The sequence below is a fragment of the Mirounga angustirostris genome, unplaced genomic scaffold (genome assembly GCF_029215605.1).
Source record: "Mirounga angustirostris isolate CCGP_5_RB_7025 unplaced genomic scaffold, mMirAng1.0.hap1 SCAF_1, whole genome shotgun sequence".
NCBI lineage: Eukaryota > Metazoa > Chordata > Mammalia > Carnivora > Phocidae > Mirounga > Mirounga angustirostris.
Window position 1 is genome coordinate 108,651,884 of NW_026991709.1, and position 18,953 is coordinate 108,670,836.

Genomic DNA, 18,953 nt, shown 5'->3' on the forward strand with positions numbered 1-18,953 from the left:
AAAAAAATAAAATTTATTAATCTTACTAGTCATGCAATTCTAAATAAGCCCTTAATAATACTAAACATGAGACCACTTGAATGAATATTTTCCTTATTTCTTAGTTTTCAATTAACATTCTTTTACATCTTTCCAGAAAACAGGGGAAAAACAACAAAAAGTTGCCTTGAGAATTTGTTATAAATTAAGAAAAGCTTTGTCCTCAAGGCAAAGAATTCAGAGAGAAAAAAGCAGGAACTAGTGCTTTAGCCTTAGTTAAATTTCATAAACCATTTTGTTCTGGATTTGGCAGAACACAAAATGCTTTTGCCAAATTTTTCCCTCATTATTTAAAGCCACATGTTCTATGAAGGGGATTTAATGCATATGTTACAAAAGTTTTTATAAATATGTTCTACTAGTAGAGATTACTAAGCTAAGGTGACCATGCCTAAACATTAGCCCATTATAACACAAGCCATGGGATTGTTTTAATTAATCAGTCACTTTCCTAAAGTATGATGGAATGGAACTTACCTACAGAGGAAATGGAATTTAGTTGAACCATGAGGAATTGAGGTTGAATAGATTTATCACCGGTGAGATTTATTAAGCCTTACAATATATGGAAGGCTTGGGAATGTAGACTCATCAGACAAATAAAAATTCAGAGTTGGAAGGGTATTTTGGCAAATTGCAACCTCATTTGGCCTCAGTTTCTGCTTCTGTAAAATTTAAGGGTTGGTGTATGTTGTCGAATCCCAGGCTATTAATACTAAAGACCACCTTTATTTCACTCACTCACTGTGGGCCATATAATTCAAAAATTTTGCTAACCAAGTTGCATCTGATGAGTAATAAATCCTTTCTCAGATTTTTATTAATGAAACATATTAATCACTGTTTGTGATCAGTAGAAGATATCCAGGATTACCACACTGGGTGGATATACTGTTGGCCAAAGCCAAAGAAATTTGATATTTTAGTTAACCTGTGCAGGTTGCCTGTGGTAAAATTTACTATTTCCATCAGACATTTTAAAATATAGGCAGTGCTGATTGTATGAGGATAATTGATTCCAGAAAAGGGCCATTTACAGTGAGTCCATGTAAAACACAGGTCATTCTGCCTTGAAATTTGAAGTTTATAATTATGAAAATGAGTTTATTTTATTTCAGGTTATACTTGTAGTTAAGGGTATATGTGTACCTGAATACATCATAGAATAATAGAGTGACAAGAATATTGTTTGTTTTATTTTGATGTAATTTTTTCCCAACAAGACCTCACCTCACAGTTAACTTAGAAGTTTGCAAGAAGGGTCCTTTTGGTTGGGGGAGAGGATGGTGTGGGGCATAGTGGGTACAAAATAGTCAAGGCCCAAAGACTTCCTTAATCCTTTGATCCTTAATCAAATTGTTCTCTTGTGCACCCTGATCATCCTCGTGCCCAATCTTGAACTTCAGTTTGCAGCTGATTTTTGCATTGTACTTGCATTGTGTGGTTGAAGGATTATAAACATCAAGTCAAAGAGAACAAAGATACTGAAGCCAAAGGCAAGGCTAGATCTAGTGGTAGAATGGGAATAAAGGGGGGCTATTTTTTTTTTATGAGTGGTTCATTTCTGAGTGATTTTTTTTTTTTTTTCAGGTTACATCTACTTTATTTCCTTTGCAACTGGTACCCCTACCAGGGGTCTCTGGAGGAACTCCTATAAGTAAAATAGATCATTGTCTGCCATCCGTTGAAAAGCATCATTCACTTGGCTGGCCCAGGAACCCCACCCAGACTGAGGATCGCTTCATCTTTATTATAGTCCTCTGTCTCTAATATTCTATACATTTGGTTGTATACTCTTTTCTGATGTGGAAATTGAGAGGCTGAGGAGTTATTATTTGCTATAGGTCACATGGCTACTACTGGCCAAAGCAGGTCTAGAATCTGGATTCCTGGCTTTTTTGGGGGGAGGGGGAGGGAACACTTGAACATAATATTTGTGATTGCAAGTGTTTATGATTTTATTAATTCAAATCATGCCTTGTCTTTAAACTTTAAGATATTATAATTTGATTAAATAGAAATGCTAAATGTTAAAAACAATAACTGTCTCTTCCTCAGGAAACCTCATGGGCTTTAAAAGGATATCTTTAAGAAATATATTATATTCTGTTAATTTTAATCAAATTTTTCTAGTCTGGAGATCAAAATTAAGCTGCAGTTTCAGACACTGGCACTCCAGAACAGTACAGTTTGGGATGACTCAGCCAAGGGAATTTCCTTTGTTAAAATGTTTCAAAGAGATAGCATCATGTGGTCTAAGTGGTAAGAACACCCTACACGTGGAACCTTCAAGATGGGTACCTGGAGGGGGAGGGAGGGAGACAGTCTTCAGGCTTCCACATTGGAACCAGGGGAGAAGGGACGTGTTTGAGTATTAGAATCTGGGGTGAAATTTACTTATTGTTGCCAACCTTTGAAAACTTACCCAGAGTCTGGATTCACCTTAAATTAAATTATGGAACATTTCCTGTATAAACTGATTGATGAGACACTTTATTTTCATGGATATCTTCAGTGGGAACTCCAATATAGCAGACATGCTATTGTTATTCTTACTAATCTTCCTCTCTGAGGAGCTATTTTTTTTTAAACAGAAAAAATGAAAGAAAAAAACCTTATTTTGCCTTGAGTCATATCTGAATAATGTTAAGTTTTGATAACCTCTCCTGAAGAGTATCAAGATTTTTTTCTTTCCTTTTGTTTCTCTAAAATTCATGGAGAGCTTATCTTTCCACTAGCCATTAAACCATCTATCATATGATAAACTAGGAAGTGGAGCCCTTCGTGATTTATACTGGTAAAATGGGTGGTCAGGAAGAGTTGGGAGATTTAAGAATATTTGAGTTACTTCTTGCTTCCTGGTGAGACTGTTTAAATTTAGGATATGCACATAGTATAATTGTGGAAAATCTTGTGGAAATTCAGAAAAGTTTTAAAATTTCAAAAAAAAAATCACTGATAATACTAATTGTTTTAACCTTTTCCAGGTCACAGCAGGGTAGAGAGTGGTTGGGTGCATGGATCTGAAGCTGGACTGCCTGGGCTTCACCATTCCCTGGCTGGATGACCTGAGGCAAGCTTCTTAACCTCAGTGGGCCTCAGTTTCAATCTTTATAGAATGGGGAGGAGAATAATACCTACTTCATTGGGTTGTTGAGAGGATATAAATGAGTTAACATGCATGAAGCTCTTAGAACCGTGAAAACATGACCCATGTCAACTTCCATGGTCGTGTTAGTGTCATTGTTATAAGTTTATCCTTCTGAATCCCTGATAGACATGTAGATGAATGATGTCACAGATCTTATTTTATAATTAGAGAGACTCCGAAATCACCAATAGTATGTAAAAGATCAGGGCAAATCTGTAGCTTTCTATCTGTAGAATCTGGTGCCATTCAAAAATAAAGAAGAAGAAAAAAAGACATGAGTATACGTTTCTCTAAATATATGAGGAGCATGAACACCAAATGTGAAAAAAGGATCTGGTGAGGTTGGGGGGAAAGTTCAGAGTTTATTAGTGGTTAAGACATGAGTATCTCAGTAATTTGGGAGAGTTCATAACAAGCAACCCCTTTCTTGATAGTCTGATGGACTAGAGCAGTGGTTCTCAAAGCTCGATTCTCAGACCAGCAGCATCAGCATCACCAGGAACTAGTTGGGAATACAGATTCTCAGGCCCCACCCCAGACCAGACCTACTGAATCAGAAACTCTGGGGGTGGGCCCAGCCATTTACCTTTTTACAGAGACAGCACACTGAAGTTTGTGAGCACTGGAATAGTGAGGTGACATGAAGATTGAAAAACCTATTTTTCTAATTCTGACATTTGCATGGACCTCCTCAAAACGTCAAGAACCACCGCATGGATGGAAATCACCTATAATTAAAGAAAAACAAAATAACTTTTGAAAAGAAATTTTATCAGGGAGGCAAGAGGGTTTTAACGTTATTTATGTACTTATTTATTTATGAACAAAAGGCCCTTATTGTATTAATAAATAAAATCTGAATTCAAAGTCATTCAGTTCTGCCTTAAAAGAAACCAAAGTGGTTGAAAAATAAAGCACTGTTCTCTGAAGGGCTTTTGTATCTCTATAGTTCTACTTTCTGACCTCAAGTGGAAGTGTTTGCTTACCTACCAGCCTGCAAGCTTCAGAGCAGTTTCCATGTCTTGGACATCTCTATATTTTTGATGCTGACTTAATATAAGCACTGATACATGTTTCTGCAAATCACCAAATAATTAACTGAGCCAAATGCTTATTACTTAAGGAAGATTAGTGGCTGAATTAATAAAGAGATGGCAGAACTAGCATTTTGATTTTCATATACAACTTAAAAAGTAATTGTATAAAGCTGCAAAAGGAATTACGTTTTTTAATAGGGACATTGTTTTGAAATAAGTGAGGAAATTAAAGGGTCTGATTAAAGCAATATTATCAGATTTTTATTTTTAAAGGGACAGTTGAAGCTAACTACTTTCCAAGTATATATATCATAATTCTTAGCAGAATTTATTTATATTTCCATGATGATGTCATAGCAAATGACATGGAAAAAATATATATATATACACACATTTTACCTTCAATCTGGTGGTAAGACAAATTGAAGATATTTCCTCTAATTAAAAAGGAAATTTGTTTTTATTGAGAGGTGTGAACTATTATTTTAAAAGCTAGGAGAAAGAAGAGTGGAGAAAAAAACAAGTTTAGATTCACTTGAGTCACTGGGCAAGAATCTGGGAGAAATGCTGAGCTCACAGCCTTCCAGGGAAAAGATTGGCATTCGCATGCGTGGGTTCTCAGAAGTGCACAGCCAATGGCCAGATGGTGACAGTTTGGGGAGAAGCCGGGCTGTCAGCAGTGAGAACATTCAGGTTGCATACAGATGTTCTACGTGGGCTGGGACAGAGGGAAGCCTTGCCTGAACAAAGATAGAACCTTGGTTAAGGAATTGTTTAGAAGCAAGCAATTCACCTACATAATGGAGAAAATCAAAAAATGTTTTATAATATTTAATGTATTAGTTAGTAGCTATAATATACAGGAAACCATGTCTGAGATCTTTGAGGTAAATGCAGTAAGGAAGATGTTGCTTTAGTCAGCTGACTGGAATGTAGCAGAGTGCCTCAGGAGTCTTACAGGTTAAAACAAAACAAAACAAAACACCGGATCTGTATGTATTCCCAGCTTCACTGAATTCCAGCCTAGAAGTCTGCCAATAGGCTCTTCATGCCCCAGCTAGTGATATAATCACTCTGAGGAACAAGTACACTTGGTACAATGGTGGTTTCTGAAGTCCAGAGTATCCTATTTGGTGCTGCATGCTTCACCTTACTGTTGCCCTTAAACCTTGCTCTTTGCACAGAGACTAAACATCTATTATTCAAGTTGAGGTATGCTGAAGAAAGGAAGGGAGCTGAGAGAGAGAAAGAGGGCAGTGAGAGCAAAGGGCAGGGTAGTGGTAATCGAATCCTAAAAATAGAAAGCTAGAAGGAACCAATGGCTGGAAGAAAATCCCAGGAAAATCTCCGTGAAGTTGGCTTGTCTTGGCTCATTTGAATGATGTTCCCTTTAGAGAGTTAAATTAGTAGAAACTCTGTGGGCCTAACATGGTCATCAATTCCATAATGATGTGTATGTGTGGATGTCAATTTTAACTAAACTGCATGGCACAATAAGGTTCTGTGCTATCTAGACTATGCTGGGAGCCATGACTATACCCATTGAGCTTCAAAAAAGAGCCAACGTTCAGTTGTCTTTTGAGGTAGCCTGAGAGATCTGGTCTTTGCAATTCTATAGTCATTGACAACATGGCTTCATTTGTTGGACCAACCTTGAAAGTGCTATCTCTCTTAACTTCAGAGGGCCATGAGATTGGTGAGATTGTGGGGCATGCCCTCTAGCTAGCAGCTCCCCCACCTTTCTTCCCTGTCAGGCCTAAGGACGGTGAGAAGAAAACCTGTTTACCCAAAAGTATGTCCATGGCGCTGCTTGTTTTTGGACACAACCTATAGGTAAAGAGCCTTATATAGACCCAGATAATTTTGTTGACTCCTGGCCATCAATGAAAAAGAAACTTGAGGGCTAGTATAATTGGGAAAATGGAGACCAGGCAGCTGTTTCATGGCAGACTCCAGGAGGAAAAGCAAAGACTTCTGGTTGTAGTGTTTCGTGAGGCTAGGCATCCCCAGGACCCTGGAGTTTGGAGGGTGTGTTGGGATTTGACTTTAGCTCTCCGCTACTTTTGCTCTAGAACAGGCTTATCACCAGCTTTCAGTATGCCCATGCTTGGAGGCAGGAGTGGGACTATTCCTCCCTTCCTAACCTACAGAGAGACTGAGAGTAAAGGAAAGAAATCAAGGTACTCTTTATCCAAGGAAGGGGAACAACTGCTGGGTAAATAAGCAGGACCCTGCGGATGTTAGCTGATTTCCTCCAACACAGTTTTGGATTTAAAAGTCTTTAGAAATTATGCTTTTTCTTTTGTGGACACTTCAAGTTTTTAAAACCCTTTCCCATATATTTTCTAATTTTAACCCCACTGTTAGCTCTCTGTTTGAAGAGGCACTGGTTAAGAGCACAGATGCTGAGGCCAGGGTTCAAAGCTCGTCAAGCTCTATGATCTTTGGTGAATTATCTAGCCTATCGGTAACCATGATTTTCTCAGATGTCAAATGAGGATTATACTAGCAAGCTCTTCATAGGTTGGTTGTGAGGGCTGTATAAATTAATACGTGTAAAACATAAAATGGTACCTAGCGCATACTAAGCTATCAGTATGTGTGAGCTCTTACCAGGAAACTGGAGCCCCTGAGAAGTGGAATGATTTAGAGGCTACATTCCACCAGAATCTCAAGGTCACAAGACTGAGAAGTGATGGTGTCAGGACTTGAATCCTAGTTTAATTATGTCAGCTCCAGCTCTCCTTTTCAATAATAGAAAACTGTATGAAGATTTAAATGCACACACAGGGAGAGAGAGAAGAGAGAGGCCCACTACATTTGTAGAAAATCATAATGTATGTCATAGTCTTACAATTATGTCTGAGCATCTTGTCTGTGATCGTGAGCATTTTTGCGGGCAGGAACTCTGTCATTCTCTTTCATTTTACTGGAACCAGGTACATAAAATGCCTAGCTATATGTATAGATGTTCTGGAATGGAAGAACAATAGAAGGAATGACTGAATGAATGAATATGCATGATTAGCTAGTAAAGTAACACTGTAAGTCTCATAAATTAGAGCAAATGGTTTGGACAGGTTGGTGTAATAATAAGCCCCAAACCGTGTCACCATGCTACTAATAGGAAAGCGCTTGATGCAAGAACTGTCTCCCATTGACACAGCCTCAAGTGGTGTTCTAAGAGCACTTATTCTTAGAAAATGATAAAGAAGGGTACTGAGATGATCAGGTGCCTTAGAACTTTGGAATTCAGTGTTTCTTCAGTGTAATACCCCCCCACCCCCCACCTCATAGGTCTAAGGCATCAGAGTTCCTTTTCTCAGCTAAGATTTTCCTTTTAATCTGGAGTCTTTGGTGGGAGGATGATGGGCTGTAACAGCTATGCTTTAGCGGTCATCTAGCTTTGCAGCCCAGTTTTCTGTCTTCTTGGTCACTCAGAACCCTGGTGCAGCCTGCTAACACACAAGAAAGGCTTCTATGATCTACCCTCCCAACCCCTCTCAAATGGAACCACTTTTTCCTATCTTTCTACTTGGTGAGCAAATCACTAGCAGCAAATAAAGATTTGAACTCTGTAAACTAACAATCTAAAAATAAAAGTCTGTATGCACCCTATGGAATTCCCTAGGCCATGCATCATCCCTTTAATTCAGCGTTTTGTGGAAATTATACCTTATCCTAAATGGCATTTCAGTACGAAAGCAGTGGATGGCATGGAGCTCTGCCACATCCCACTTATTAAGATGTATGTTACTTTACTATGATTTCTCCTAATTTTACATTTCCAAATTAATTGAATTAGTTCTCCCTATAAAACCATGATAACTAAATTTCTGCAGCAGTCTGCCTCAGAGTTGCATAGTAAATTTCCCCTCCCTTCTCTCCTCCTTCCCCAACTCCTCTGGGGCTTTATTTTTGCCCCCTGCTTCAGCACTTAACACTTGAGGAAGTCAGATTTTAAGTTATCATCAGGACCTTCATTTTCACTCCCATATGTAAATAGCTTAGTCTATAGGATACATTTGCAAGATTTATAGTAAGAAGCATGTGAATGAACTTTTTAAAGCTAAATTTAAAACTGGGGTCAAACTATGCCACTAATAGTCTGGAGTTATTATTTATTATAGGTATGACAAGCTATTTATTACAGGTAGAGCTCTTTATTATAGGTACCACTCTAGCATGGCCCTACTGAAGATCTTAGGATTTCCTCTGCTTTACAACAATTCCATAATTCAATCTGCTTTTTTTTTTCATTGTAATTATCATTTAGGAGGATCCATGAATTAGTTTGATAGCACGAGCTCCTCAGAATAAGGAGTTGGGAGGTATAACTTTAATTTCTGGTCTTTTTATTGACTCATGTTTTGGCCTAAAGCAACAAGGTCATCACTGTTTTTAAGGAGAGGGTGGACACTTACAAAGTATAATGGTGGGGGGGGGGGTGGTACTAGTACTGTTTGCAGACAAGTGCCAAAGTGCCTGTTGTTCTATTTTTAAAAGTCAGTTTATTTGTGTTAAGTCCTTCTATCTCTCTCTCTTTTTAAGGATTTTATTTATTTATTTGAGAGAGAGCACGAGCAGAGGAAGAGGGAGAAGCAGGCTCCCTGCTGAGCAGGGAGCCCAACATGGGGCTCGATCCCAGGACCTAGAGATCATGACCTGAGCCAAGCTGAAGGCAGACGCTCAACCGACTGAGCCACCCAGGCGCCCCTCTTCTTTCTCTTTTAAAAAGCAAAAGGAAGTAATGCAGTAAGACCCTAATAACATGCTATGACTTAATATACGATATACTATATTACTGGGCTCTTAGCCAAATGACATCAGTGTGTGTATATGTGTTTACGGGGGAGGGGCTGTTGGGGTTAGGGGTGTAAGTGAGGGAGCAAAAGAGCAGAAAGGGTTGTTTTACAACATTGAGGACAAAGCTCCTTTTTCAGTTTCTTAAACTATAAAACAGGAGGAGAGCCCTGAATCTACACAGTCATTTGAAGATTTGTCAGCTAATCGTTGATAACGTATAGAGAAATGAATGGGAGACATATACAAGGTATCAGTCATCCAGCTGAGAACATCTGACATTCCCAGGGGCTCTTGACCTTTCGCCCCCGAGAGTATAAAGAGCTGTTAGTGCTGTCGGGAAGCACACAGGTGTGCGTGCCCACACACGCACGCACACCCCGAATGCTCTTATTTAATACCTTTCATATCGAGCCATCTAAGCTACCAAGTAATCATAGTGGTTAAAATAACACATTAAAAAAAAAAAAAACGAAACAAAGCAGAAGTCCTTTCTCCTCCTTAGATTTATAGTTTTGATAAAATGCTATTTTTTTCAGTCCTTCCAGTATGACTTGTAGAAGGTAATGACAGGTTGCAATTTTGAATCCACTTAGTTTTCTTTTCTCTGAATAATCCCATTTGACAGGCTCCCCTCCGCCCCTTTTTCTTGTCATTAAGAACAGCCTCAGTTTGGTCTGAGTAAAAAGTAGATTAAGTGCCTAGCTGTAGGAACACAACTGCTGTGTTCTGGGAGGTAAAGAAAGCAATTTTGGAAAGGGATCTGTCTTTATCAGGAATAAACAGACTTAACACCTCTGAGCTATAAGGTAATAGTCACCCATTTATATCATATTAGTGGAATATTACATTGTATGACTTCATCTGTAGTTTGAAATAGAGAGTGTTCAAATCTTTTGGTCAAGGATCTCAGTGTTCCCAGAATTCTGTTTTGCCTTATCTTTTGGAAAGCTATGAGAGCAGTAAATACTTAACATCTTGAAAAGTTGCCATTTGTAATGAAGCATTTAATTTGGAATTGACAAATACTTTAAAACTTTGTACAATTATGGTGTGTTCATGCTCAAAAGTTACCAAAGAAGACCATTTCTCACAAGAAAGATATTTTTTTCCATTTCAAAAGAAAATTAAGAGAATGATTGTGAGATGAATCAGTTGATTACATTAGGTGCATGCATTTTAACTATTTTCTCCCAAAAGCTCCATTTGCGTTTATCCAGCATTTCAGAGTTAGGAAGAGGCATGTATTACCTCTGGTGCAAAAAGCTATTATGGCATCCAGACATTGAGTGGCTTGCCAAGATCATTAAGTCAAGCAGTGGGATTGAGGATAAAGCTAGAGGTTTCCTGCCTTCCAGAGGGTAGCAGAATGAGATGAGAGCTACATATCAGGTGTTTCTAAACAGGAAGAGGGTAGAGACAGTCCTTCAAGAGCAAGGGCCTCACCCTCTCTCCAGAAGGCAGCTGAAACTTGAAGTTCTTGTTTGGGTCCAAGAATGACAGAATTTTTTAATTAAATAACAACACTACCTAAGAGAATAGCCGGGGATTTACCTCTTGAATAAGTGCTGCCCTCAGCAGCTTCCCGGGCCTCTTCAGCACTGCCTGCAAAACTTTAGTGCCTGAGCTACAGGTGGAGAAACTTGAGGCCTCTTTGCTGCCCTCCCTCTTCCTTGAGAACTGAATACTAATACACTGGACCATCTTGCCAACCTTTTTTTTTTTTTTTTTGAGGGCGGCAGGTAGTGGTGCTTTAGGGTGCGATAGAGTTTATCACAAATGCACCAAAAGAGACGGTTTTCCCTAGTTGGCCTTGGAGGGTGGAGGAAGGAGTGGTCACAGTGATCCTCAGCTCACCTGGCCCTCAGTTACTCTGAGTCAGGAGCCGTCGCTGTAGGTCACACCATCTCTCTGAAACCCATGGTAATGGGCCACCTGGGGCAAGTGGTTGTTCAACAACAGAAAGAGACTCCAGGAGGATGAGGAGGGAGGGAAAGAGGCGAAAGGGACAAGCAACTGAAACCTGATGTTAGTGTGGCTGAGCTCATTTTCCCACCTTAGAGATTGCCTATCTACCTAGAAATGCGATGGCTAGATTCCATTTGACCACACCTAGTTTCCAAAGATTACAAAGGTAATTTAGGAGATAGGAAATGTCTCAAAGGTTTGGTTATGCAACTCTCATTCAGGAGCTTCCCATTGCCCATGCAGTAAGACCTGTCTACAGGGAAGAAGCAAGTGTAAAGCCTTTACCACGATTTATAAAGTCCAACCCCTTCCCCACTTAGGTATTTCTCTAATCAACTCTCTGCCACCCCCATCCCTCCCCACCCTTGCACGCTCAGACACACTCTCCACTCCAGATTATTTGTAGTTTCCCAAACCTACCAGGCTGCCTTATTAAACCCCTCGTTCCTGGGGTTACCTTCCCCAATCTGTCCTTGTTCTCTTGCAAATAGCAACTAGTTCATCTTTCAAGATTTAGCTCAAGCTTCATCTCCTCTGTGAAGCCTAAGCTGGTCACCACCACACCAGATGAAACTGACCATTTTACTTTTATACCCCCATATAGCTCAATTGATTATGCCTATTTGTTTACAAGCCTGTGTTCCCTGGCTAGACTCTGAGTGGCCTTGGGGTGGAGCCTGTGTCTTATTTTTCAGTCTCTTGAAACTAACACTAGTGTCTCAGGAGTTAAATGTGTTTGTTGAATGAATGATGATCAATATTCTCTGCTCTGTTCTATCTGTCTTCTTAGATAGAACAATCCACAGCTGTAGATTTTTAAGCAATGAGGAATTTGGGAGAATGGTATGGAAGGATTCTGGAAACTCAAAGTCCAACTCTGGTTTTCAGACAACTTCTTGTCATGGTGGGACAGATTCACTGCATGAGAAAATTCAGTGGAAACATTCTCTCTGCTGATTATAATGAACTGCATTTAAGTCAAGTCCTGGCTGTGCTGAATACTAACTGTTTGGAAGCAATTTATTCCTTTTTTTTTTTGGACTATTTTCAACCTAGATAAATATAATCCAGGGAATTTTTTAAAAAAAGATTTTATTTATTTACTTGAGAGAGAGAGAGCACGAACAGGGAGAGGGGCAGAGGGAGAAGCAGACTCCCTGCTGAGCAGGGAGCCTGATGCAAGACTCCATCCCAGGACCCTGGAATCATGACCTGAGCTTTGAAGGCAGATGCTTAACTGACTGACCCACACAGGGGCCCATCCAGGGAATTTTTAAAACAATACTGATGCCTGGATCCTACCCTGTATATGTCTGGTTAAATTGGCCTAAGTAGGGCCTGGACTTGGAACTTTTAAGTTTACCAGGGGATTCTAATATGCAACCAGGCTTAAGAACCATTGCTTTAAGAGAACTCATCCAGGACTAGAGCTTACCTAGCCTCTATAGATTGACAATCACCAACTTTACATGTCCAACTTAAACCTAATGGGCATTTTCACTTCTACAGGTCCAAAACAAACACATCCCTTGCACCAAAATAAATGGCATCTCCATCCTTCCAATGGCTCACACCAAAATCCTTGCAGCTGAGGAGATGAAAGAGTACCTTGAATGGTGGGGGAGGAAGCCAGATACATTTTAATGAGGGCAAGAAAATTACTGCAGTAGAAGAATAAGGTAAGTGCCATAAGAATTATACAAAGACCTAGAAGTATTCAAAGAATGAGAATTTTTCATGTGTGGGAGGCCACTGAAGATACAAATCAGCAAAGACTTTAAGGAAGAGGTGATGTTTGACGTTAGTCCTGAAGAACTAACAGCATCCCTATAGTAGGACTGAGCAGGACATGCCAGATGGAAAAGCTATCTCGGCAATAGCACAAAACTGTGATGGGGCCAGGAATGTTCGCCCAGCTAGCATTGTAGGCTCGTGGTAATATAGGCTATGTATACCCCAGTGGTCAGAAATAAATTTGGAAAGACTGGACTTTGCAGTTAGGCAGGCCTGAGTTTAGACACTGGTGCTACCACTTGATAACTATCCAACCTGGGGTGAGTCGCTTAACTACCCTCAGCCTCGGTTTCCTCATTTCTAAAATTAATCTAGTCATAGGGGCACCTGGGTGGCATAGTTGGTTTAGCGATTCTTGGTTTCCACTCTGGTCATGATCTCAGGGTGGTGAGATCGGGCACCACATTAGGCTCCACACTCAGCATGGAGTCTGCTTCAGATTCTTTCCCTCTCCCTCATGCTCTCTCTCTCAAATAGATAAATAAATCTTGGGGTGCCTGGGTGGCTCAGTCGGTTGTGTTTGCCTTCTGCTCAGGTCATGATCTCAGGGTCCTGGGATGGAGCCCCATGTTGGGCTTCCTGCTCAGGTGGGAGTCTGCTTCTCCATCTCTCTCTGCCCTTCCCCCTGCTCATGCTCACTCCCTCGAGCACTCTCTCTCAAATAAATAAGTAAAATCTTAAAAAAAAAAATAAATCTTTAATAAAATAAAATAAAATAAAATTGATCTAGTCATGCATTTCCTGGAATTGTTTTGAGAAAATTCTGTAATAGTTATTTAGTAAATGGTAGGTATTATTATTTTGCAGAGATCTTGAATAGCAGGATGAAAAGTGTATTTTTTTATTTTTTTAAATTTTTTTTTAGCCAGCTAAAGGAAGATTTGCACAAGGTAACTACAGTTGGAATAATCTGCCAGCAATGTAAAGGAGGGATGGAAGGGGAGAGAGGGAGGAGGCAGGAGAAAAGTTAGGAAGCTGTTTTGTAGTCGGCTGGTTGATCAATAATCCTCAGGGTGATGCTACTTCATGGTCAATCAATGATATCAAAGTTTTATTTTTGAGTTTTCAGAATACACGGATCTTGTTTATTTTCTTCCCATTGGATTTTTCTGCCAGTGGGTAAAAGGAAAATCAATGAAATCTCAATCAACCAATGTTACCATAAAAAAGAGAGGAACTTAAATATCTTTGAGTATGTGAAGGTAAGCATCTTTGAATGATCTGGATGGAGCAGGCTAACATTAACCACTTGAATTTAATATTTTACGGAGAGTATATGTTCCAATAATTCTTAACTTCAATTTGTTCCAGTGATACAGCTGAATCACGATAGTGTTCTAAGAACTTCTATGTAAGTACTTTTCTATCAGTTAATTTAAAAAGGCAGGAGGGCAGGGCTCGTTCAGAATCAGAAGGTTTGCCACTGACTTGCCACATAGGACCTTGGACAAGTCATTTAATTTTCCTGACCCACAGATTCCATATCTGTAATATTGGAAAGATAATTTATCTCCTGCCTCATTCTCAGGGTTATTGTTAGGATCAAAGGGAGTAGCTGATATAAAAGTGCTTATGTTTTATAAGCCACAAATGCACAGGATTATTATTTAGACCAATCTACATCTGCATCAATTGGGCACAATCATTATAAACTTCATTTGGAATGTTTCCACTTTGTTTTCTTCCCCGTCCCTTGAAGATCTGCTGGATTTGTCTTTCTTTCGGGTGGTGAGCATTTTACTTCCATATGTTGGCCACGGTTAATCTTCCATTTTTGGTGAGATTTCCAAAGTACAGTTTCAAACTAAATAGCCATTTCATCATTTTGAATTTGTGTTGTTTGCCCGCCCCTGTGTTTTGGGATAAGTATGGGAGGGTTTGGTTTCAGACCTCAGTTATTTCATTAAGGGCAATTCTGGAGGACGAAAAGTTCTTTTTCGGTCATTTAATGAACCAACTTCTTGTACAGCAAATTCTCTCTCATTAAAGGCTGTGCTGTAGACTCCAAGGATGATTTACGAGACCGAGTCAGCATCTTTATCTTGTGATGCATTGGAAGATGTGTTAGTTCCCCTTGGGAGAAAGAAGAGAAATTGAAAATAAAATCTTATTGCCCCTTTTTTGGTTAATTTCCTGTTTTTGCCAACAAAATGAAGCAGTTACTTCTAAAACGTAGACACACAGATGAGAAAATGTGTGTAATTACTTAATAAGAGGGGAGACTTGTATAATTAAACCGAAATTCAATGCATTTTTAAGGAAAGAGAAAGCATTCCAACTAAGTTTCTGGCAGATAATAATGAGGGAAAAAATTGAAAACATTTGAGGCTCTGAAGTCACACTTCTGTTGATACATATGGCGTTAATGGATTTTGAGCTCCTCTGCCTCCTGGTAAGCAGATGGTTTTATACTTGTTCTAAAACGAGGGGTTAGATGGCTTGGTGGAAAAAAGACAATGACCTTTCATCTCAAGTTTAGTTCTGGACCTAATGATTTATGCATTTAACTCTGTCAAAGGATGAAGACAACAAACTTTTCAAATACATATTCTCATGCTTAATACTCCTTATGGTACTTAAACACTGACTGGGCTTGGTAAATAAATCACAGTTGATTCTCAGGGTGATATATCTATACCAATATCTCTATCTCTATCTCTATCTATATTTGTATCTGTATCTATATCTATATACCTGTATTTTCCCCCTTCCTGGCTGAAGCTAAGATTTGTAACAGTTGCTTTCTCTTATCCTGGGCAAAGGGTTAAATCAGGGAATTGTTATCTCTCATTCTGCTCAAGTATGCAAGATGCAAACAATAATAGAACACTAAAAATATACACCAGTTCCTGATAGGTTAACTAGAAAGTAATATTGCTGTAAGTAATTATGCTACCATGAAACTATAGTAATACGCTTCTCCCAAGCCTCCCACCACATACACATATTTTATTACAAAAATACTGGGCTCATTCCAAATCCTAACTAACTTAATTTAAAACTGTATGTTCTATACAGCGAGTACATATTTTTTTAAGTTAACTAACCATTGTACCATCAACGCATACATTTTATGAATGGAAACAACACTTCTAATTGATAAGCCTGGCATGCTTATAAAAGAAGCATAAACAACAGTGACACTCTGGGAAACAAATGTAACCATTTTACTACCTCCCAGAAGTAGCCTGTTTAGAAAAGATCCAAGAAAATTACAGATCTCTGCTTTCAAGACTCATGGCTCGAAGCTGAAATGTACATGAAAGTCAAGAAGGAGGAGCGGTCCTTTCCTTTTGGTGGTCAGAGGTGCTAGGAGCGAACTAAGAGGAGGGGATGGGCTAGATAGAACCTAGAGAATTACATCAATAAACACATTCTCACTTGGGCTCCCTGGGTCCCAGGATGCCAGGACTCTTTCAACACCAAACGCAATTACTGAGAGAGAAGTCCCTATAAAGAAGGAACTCTCACCTTCTTTACAGTTTAGTGTTTACAAAACACCCTGGAGAGAATGTATATTAGCATATAATACCCTACTTGATTGCGTAAAGTTATTTGAATCAAGAGATGATTGGATGGATATGATATATTAAGAGGAAAACAGCATGTGCAGTATAATTCATTTTTTTCTGTGAAAAATAGTTCTCTAAATGTACATAAGAAAGACTGCAGTGAGGCATTCAAACAGACAAACAGTGAGGTGGAGGGAATACAGATGCTTTTCATTTTCTTCTGACTTAATCTGTATTTTCAAACAATCATATATTACTTTTAGAATAAGAAAAAAGTTCTTAAAAGTGACTTATGGGAAGAAAACTTCAACTTATGAGAGCATGGGGCAATAATTATTACTTAGACTAGTAAATCTCTAGACTTAAGGGACTAGAAAGCAATTAAAATATAGACATAAAGAAATAGTATTTATATTTCTTTTCATACCCTGGAAGAGTACATATTTGAGAAGTGAAGTATTTAGCTAAGCTACGTGTATATATTCAAAGGATCCTATAATACAAGTTATTAACTGAAGAGTATTGCACTAAACAGAAACCCAATTCATATGAATATCATATTATATAAGAATAACTTAGCTTTAAAAAATAAAAACGGGGGCGCCTGGGTGGCTCAGTCATTAGGCGTCTGCCTTCGGCTCAGGTCATGATCCCAGGGTCCTGGGATTGAGCCCTGCATCTGGCTCCCTGCTCCGCGGGAAGCCTGCTTCTCCCTCTCACACTCCCCTTGCTTGTGTTCCCTCTCTCGCTGCCTCTCTCTCTGTCAAATAAATAAATAAAATCTTTAAAAAAAAATAAAAAAATAAAAAATAAAAACGGTCCTTGTCCTCTGAAATAAGTCAGAAATTTAACTCAGAAATATTGCCATTAAAGAACATTTGTAATGTGCAGTGATGGTGAAGATATTGGGAAACAGGCTTTCTCACATGTTACTGCTGGAAATATATTTTCACCATTCTCAAGGGCTATCTGGTAATGCTCATCAAAAGTCCTAACATTGTGGCTAGCTTTACAACCAGCATTTCCATTTCTAGGAACTTACCCTACAGATTATATAAGAATATGAACAAACCAATAGGGATGCTCACAGAAACATTGTCTATGACAGTGAGAAATTAGAAATAGCTTCAATGTCTCATAGAAGACCATTGTTTTTGCTTTCATGCTTGATTCAATCATAGTAAGCCATTCAGTAGTATACCATGTTGCCATTAATACAAGTTTCTGCATGAATATACACACAATAATAAACACAATGTTGGACAAAAGAAGCCAGGCACAAAAGACTATATATGTCATTTATGTCTAGTTCAAAACGAGGAGAAAACAATTAGTGGTTAACTTTGAGAGTGCCTGATGACTGTAGGTAGGCACAGGGGGCTTCTGGAGTTCTATCAGTGCTGTTTCCTGGGTCTCAGACTGATACATGAGGATGTTCACCTCGTGAATGTTCATCAAACTGTACCTGATGATTGTTTACTTTTCTGCATGTCTGTCATTCTTCAATAACACCAGAAGCAAGGCCGTAAGCAGTATTAATAGCAAAGAAAGAAGTTCAGCAGGGGTGCCTGGGTGGTGCAGTCAGTTAAGCCTCTGACTCTCAGTTTTGGCTCAGATCCTGATCTCAGGGTCGTGAGATCGAGCCTTGCGTTGGGCTCCACGCACAGCGTGGAGTGTGCTAAAGTTTCTCTCTCCCTCTCCCTCTGCTCCGCCCCCCCTCCCCCCTAAAATAAATAAATAAATCTTCAAAAACAAAAAAGAAAGAAAGCAGTTCAGCATATATTACTAATGTAAAACATAAAAATCCTTTTCTGTCTTAAGGGATTTTATAGAAAAATAAATGGATGATGTTCGTGAAGTGGCCTTGGTATATATCTCTGGGTGATGGGATTAAGAGGTGATTTTATTTTTAGTGTTTTAAGTTTTAATGTATTCTTAAACTGTTAAAATACATTACAAACATACATATATGTTACTTTTGTAAGAAGAAGAAAGTCATTATAGGATCATTAGAGTAACGAGGAAAAGAGCTGTAGGTTTGTTAAAAGAGAGAGCAGAGTTAACAAGAACATGTGAAAAGTAGGAACTAGAGAAGGAGTTGACAGTTCAGGAACCGGGCATTTTGCCAAGCCAGTATTCAAGGAGAGAACACCTTCCTTCTGAAAGCACATGACCTATGGCTTCAAAATGAAGGTGGGGTGCGAAAATTCTAAAATGAGTCTACAATAACTGACTCCGCCCCACTAATTTGCTAGGTGATACAAAGCAGCCTGGACCTCAGTTGTTCTGTTTGTAGAATGGGTTTAATAATACCCTGTCTGCATCTTCCCAGAGGTATTTTGAGAACAAGTACTACAAAGATATAGGAAGAGCTTTGAACTTTTCAGTGATGTTGGCTCAAGGCATTATTACAAGGGTAGTTTCTGAAAAAATATGGGGTTCGATGCACTGGAAAATTTTGTGAACCTTGTGAAACTATACTTTTAAGAAGCACCTATACATTAGGAAGATTTTAGGATACCATACTGAGACTTTTATACAAGAACATTTTTATAAAGAAAAAAATGAACAGAAATTAATCTTCTATTTTCAGCTTGAGAAAAGTGGAACAGTTTTCTCCATCCAAATTCTTTAAACAATTGGATGATA

General features: G+C 38.8%; 1 long non-coding RNA gene across 1 annotated transcript in view; it reads left to right on the forward strand.

Annotated features, from left to right (window-relative positions):
* LOC129045447 (uncharacterized) overlaps window positions 1-3,597 on the forward strand; it is a 40,132-nt gene extending 36,535 nt beyond the window's left edge. The window contains exon 4 of the long non-coding RNA XR_008505195.2: window positions 1,630-3,597. This is a non-coding gene — a long non-coding RNA (uncharacterized LOC129045447). The remainder of the gene's footprint in view (window positions 1-1,629) is intronic.
* The last annotated feature ends 15,356 nt before the right edge of the window (window positions 3,598-18,953 follow it).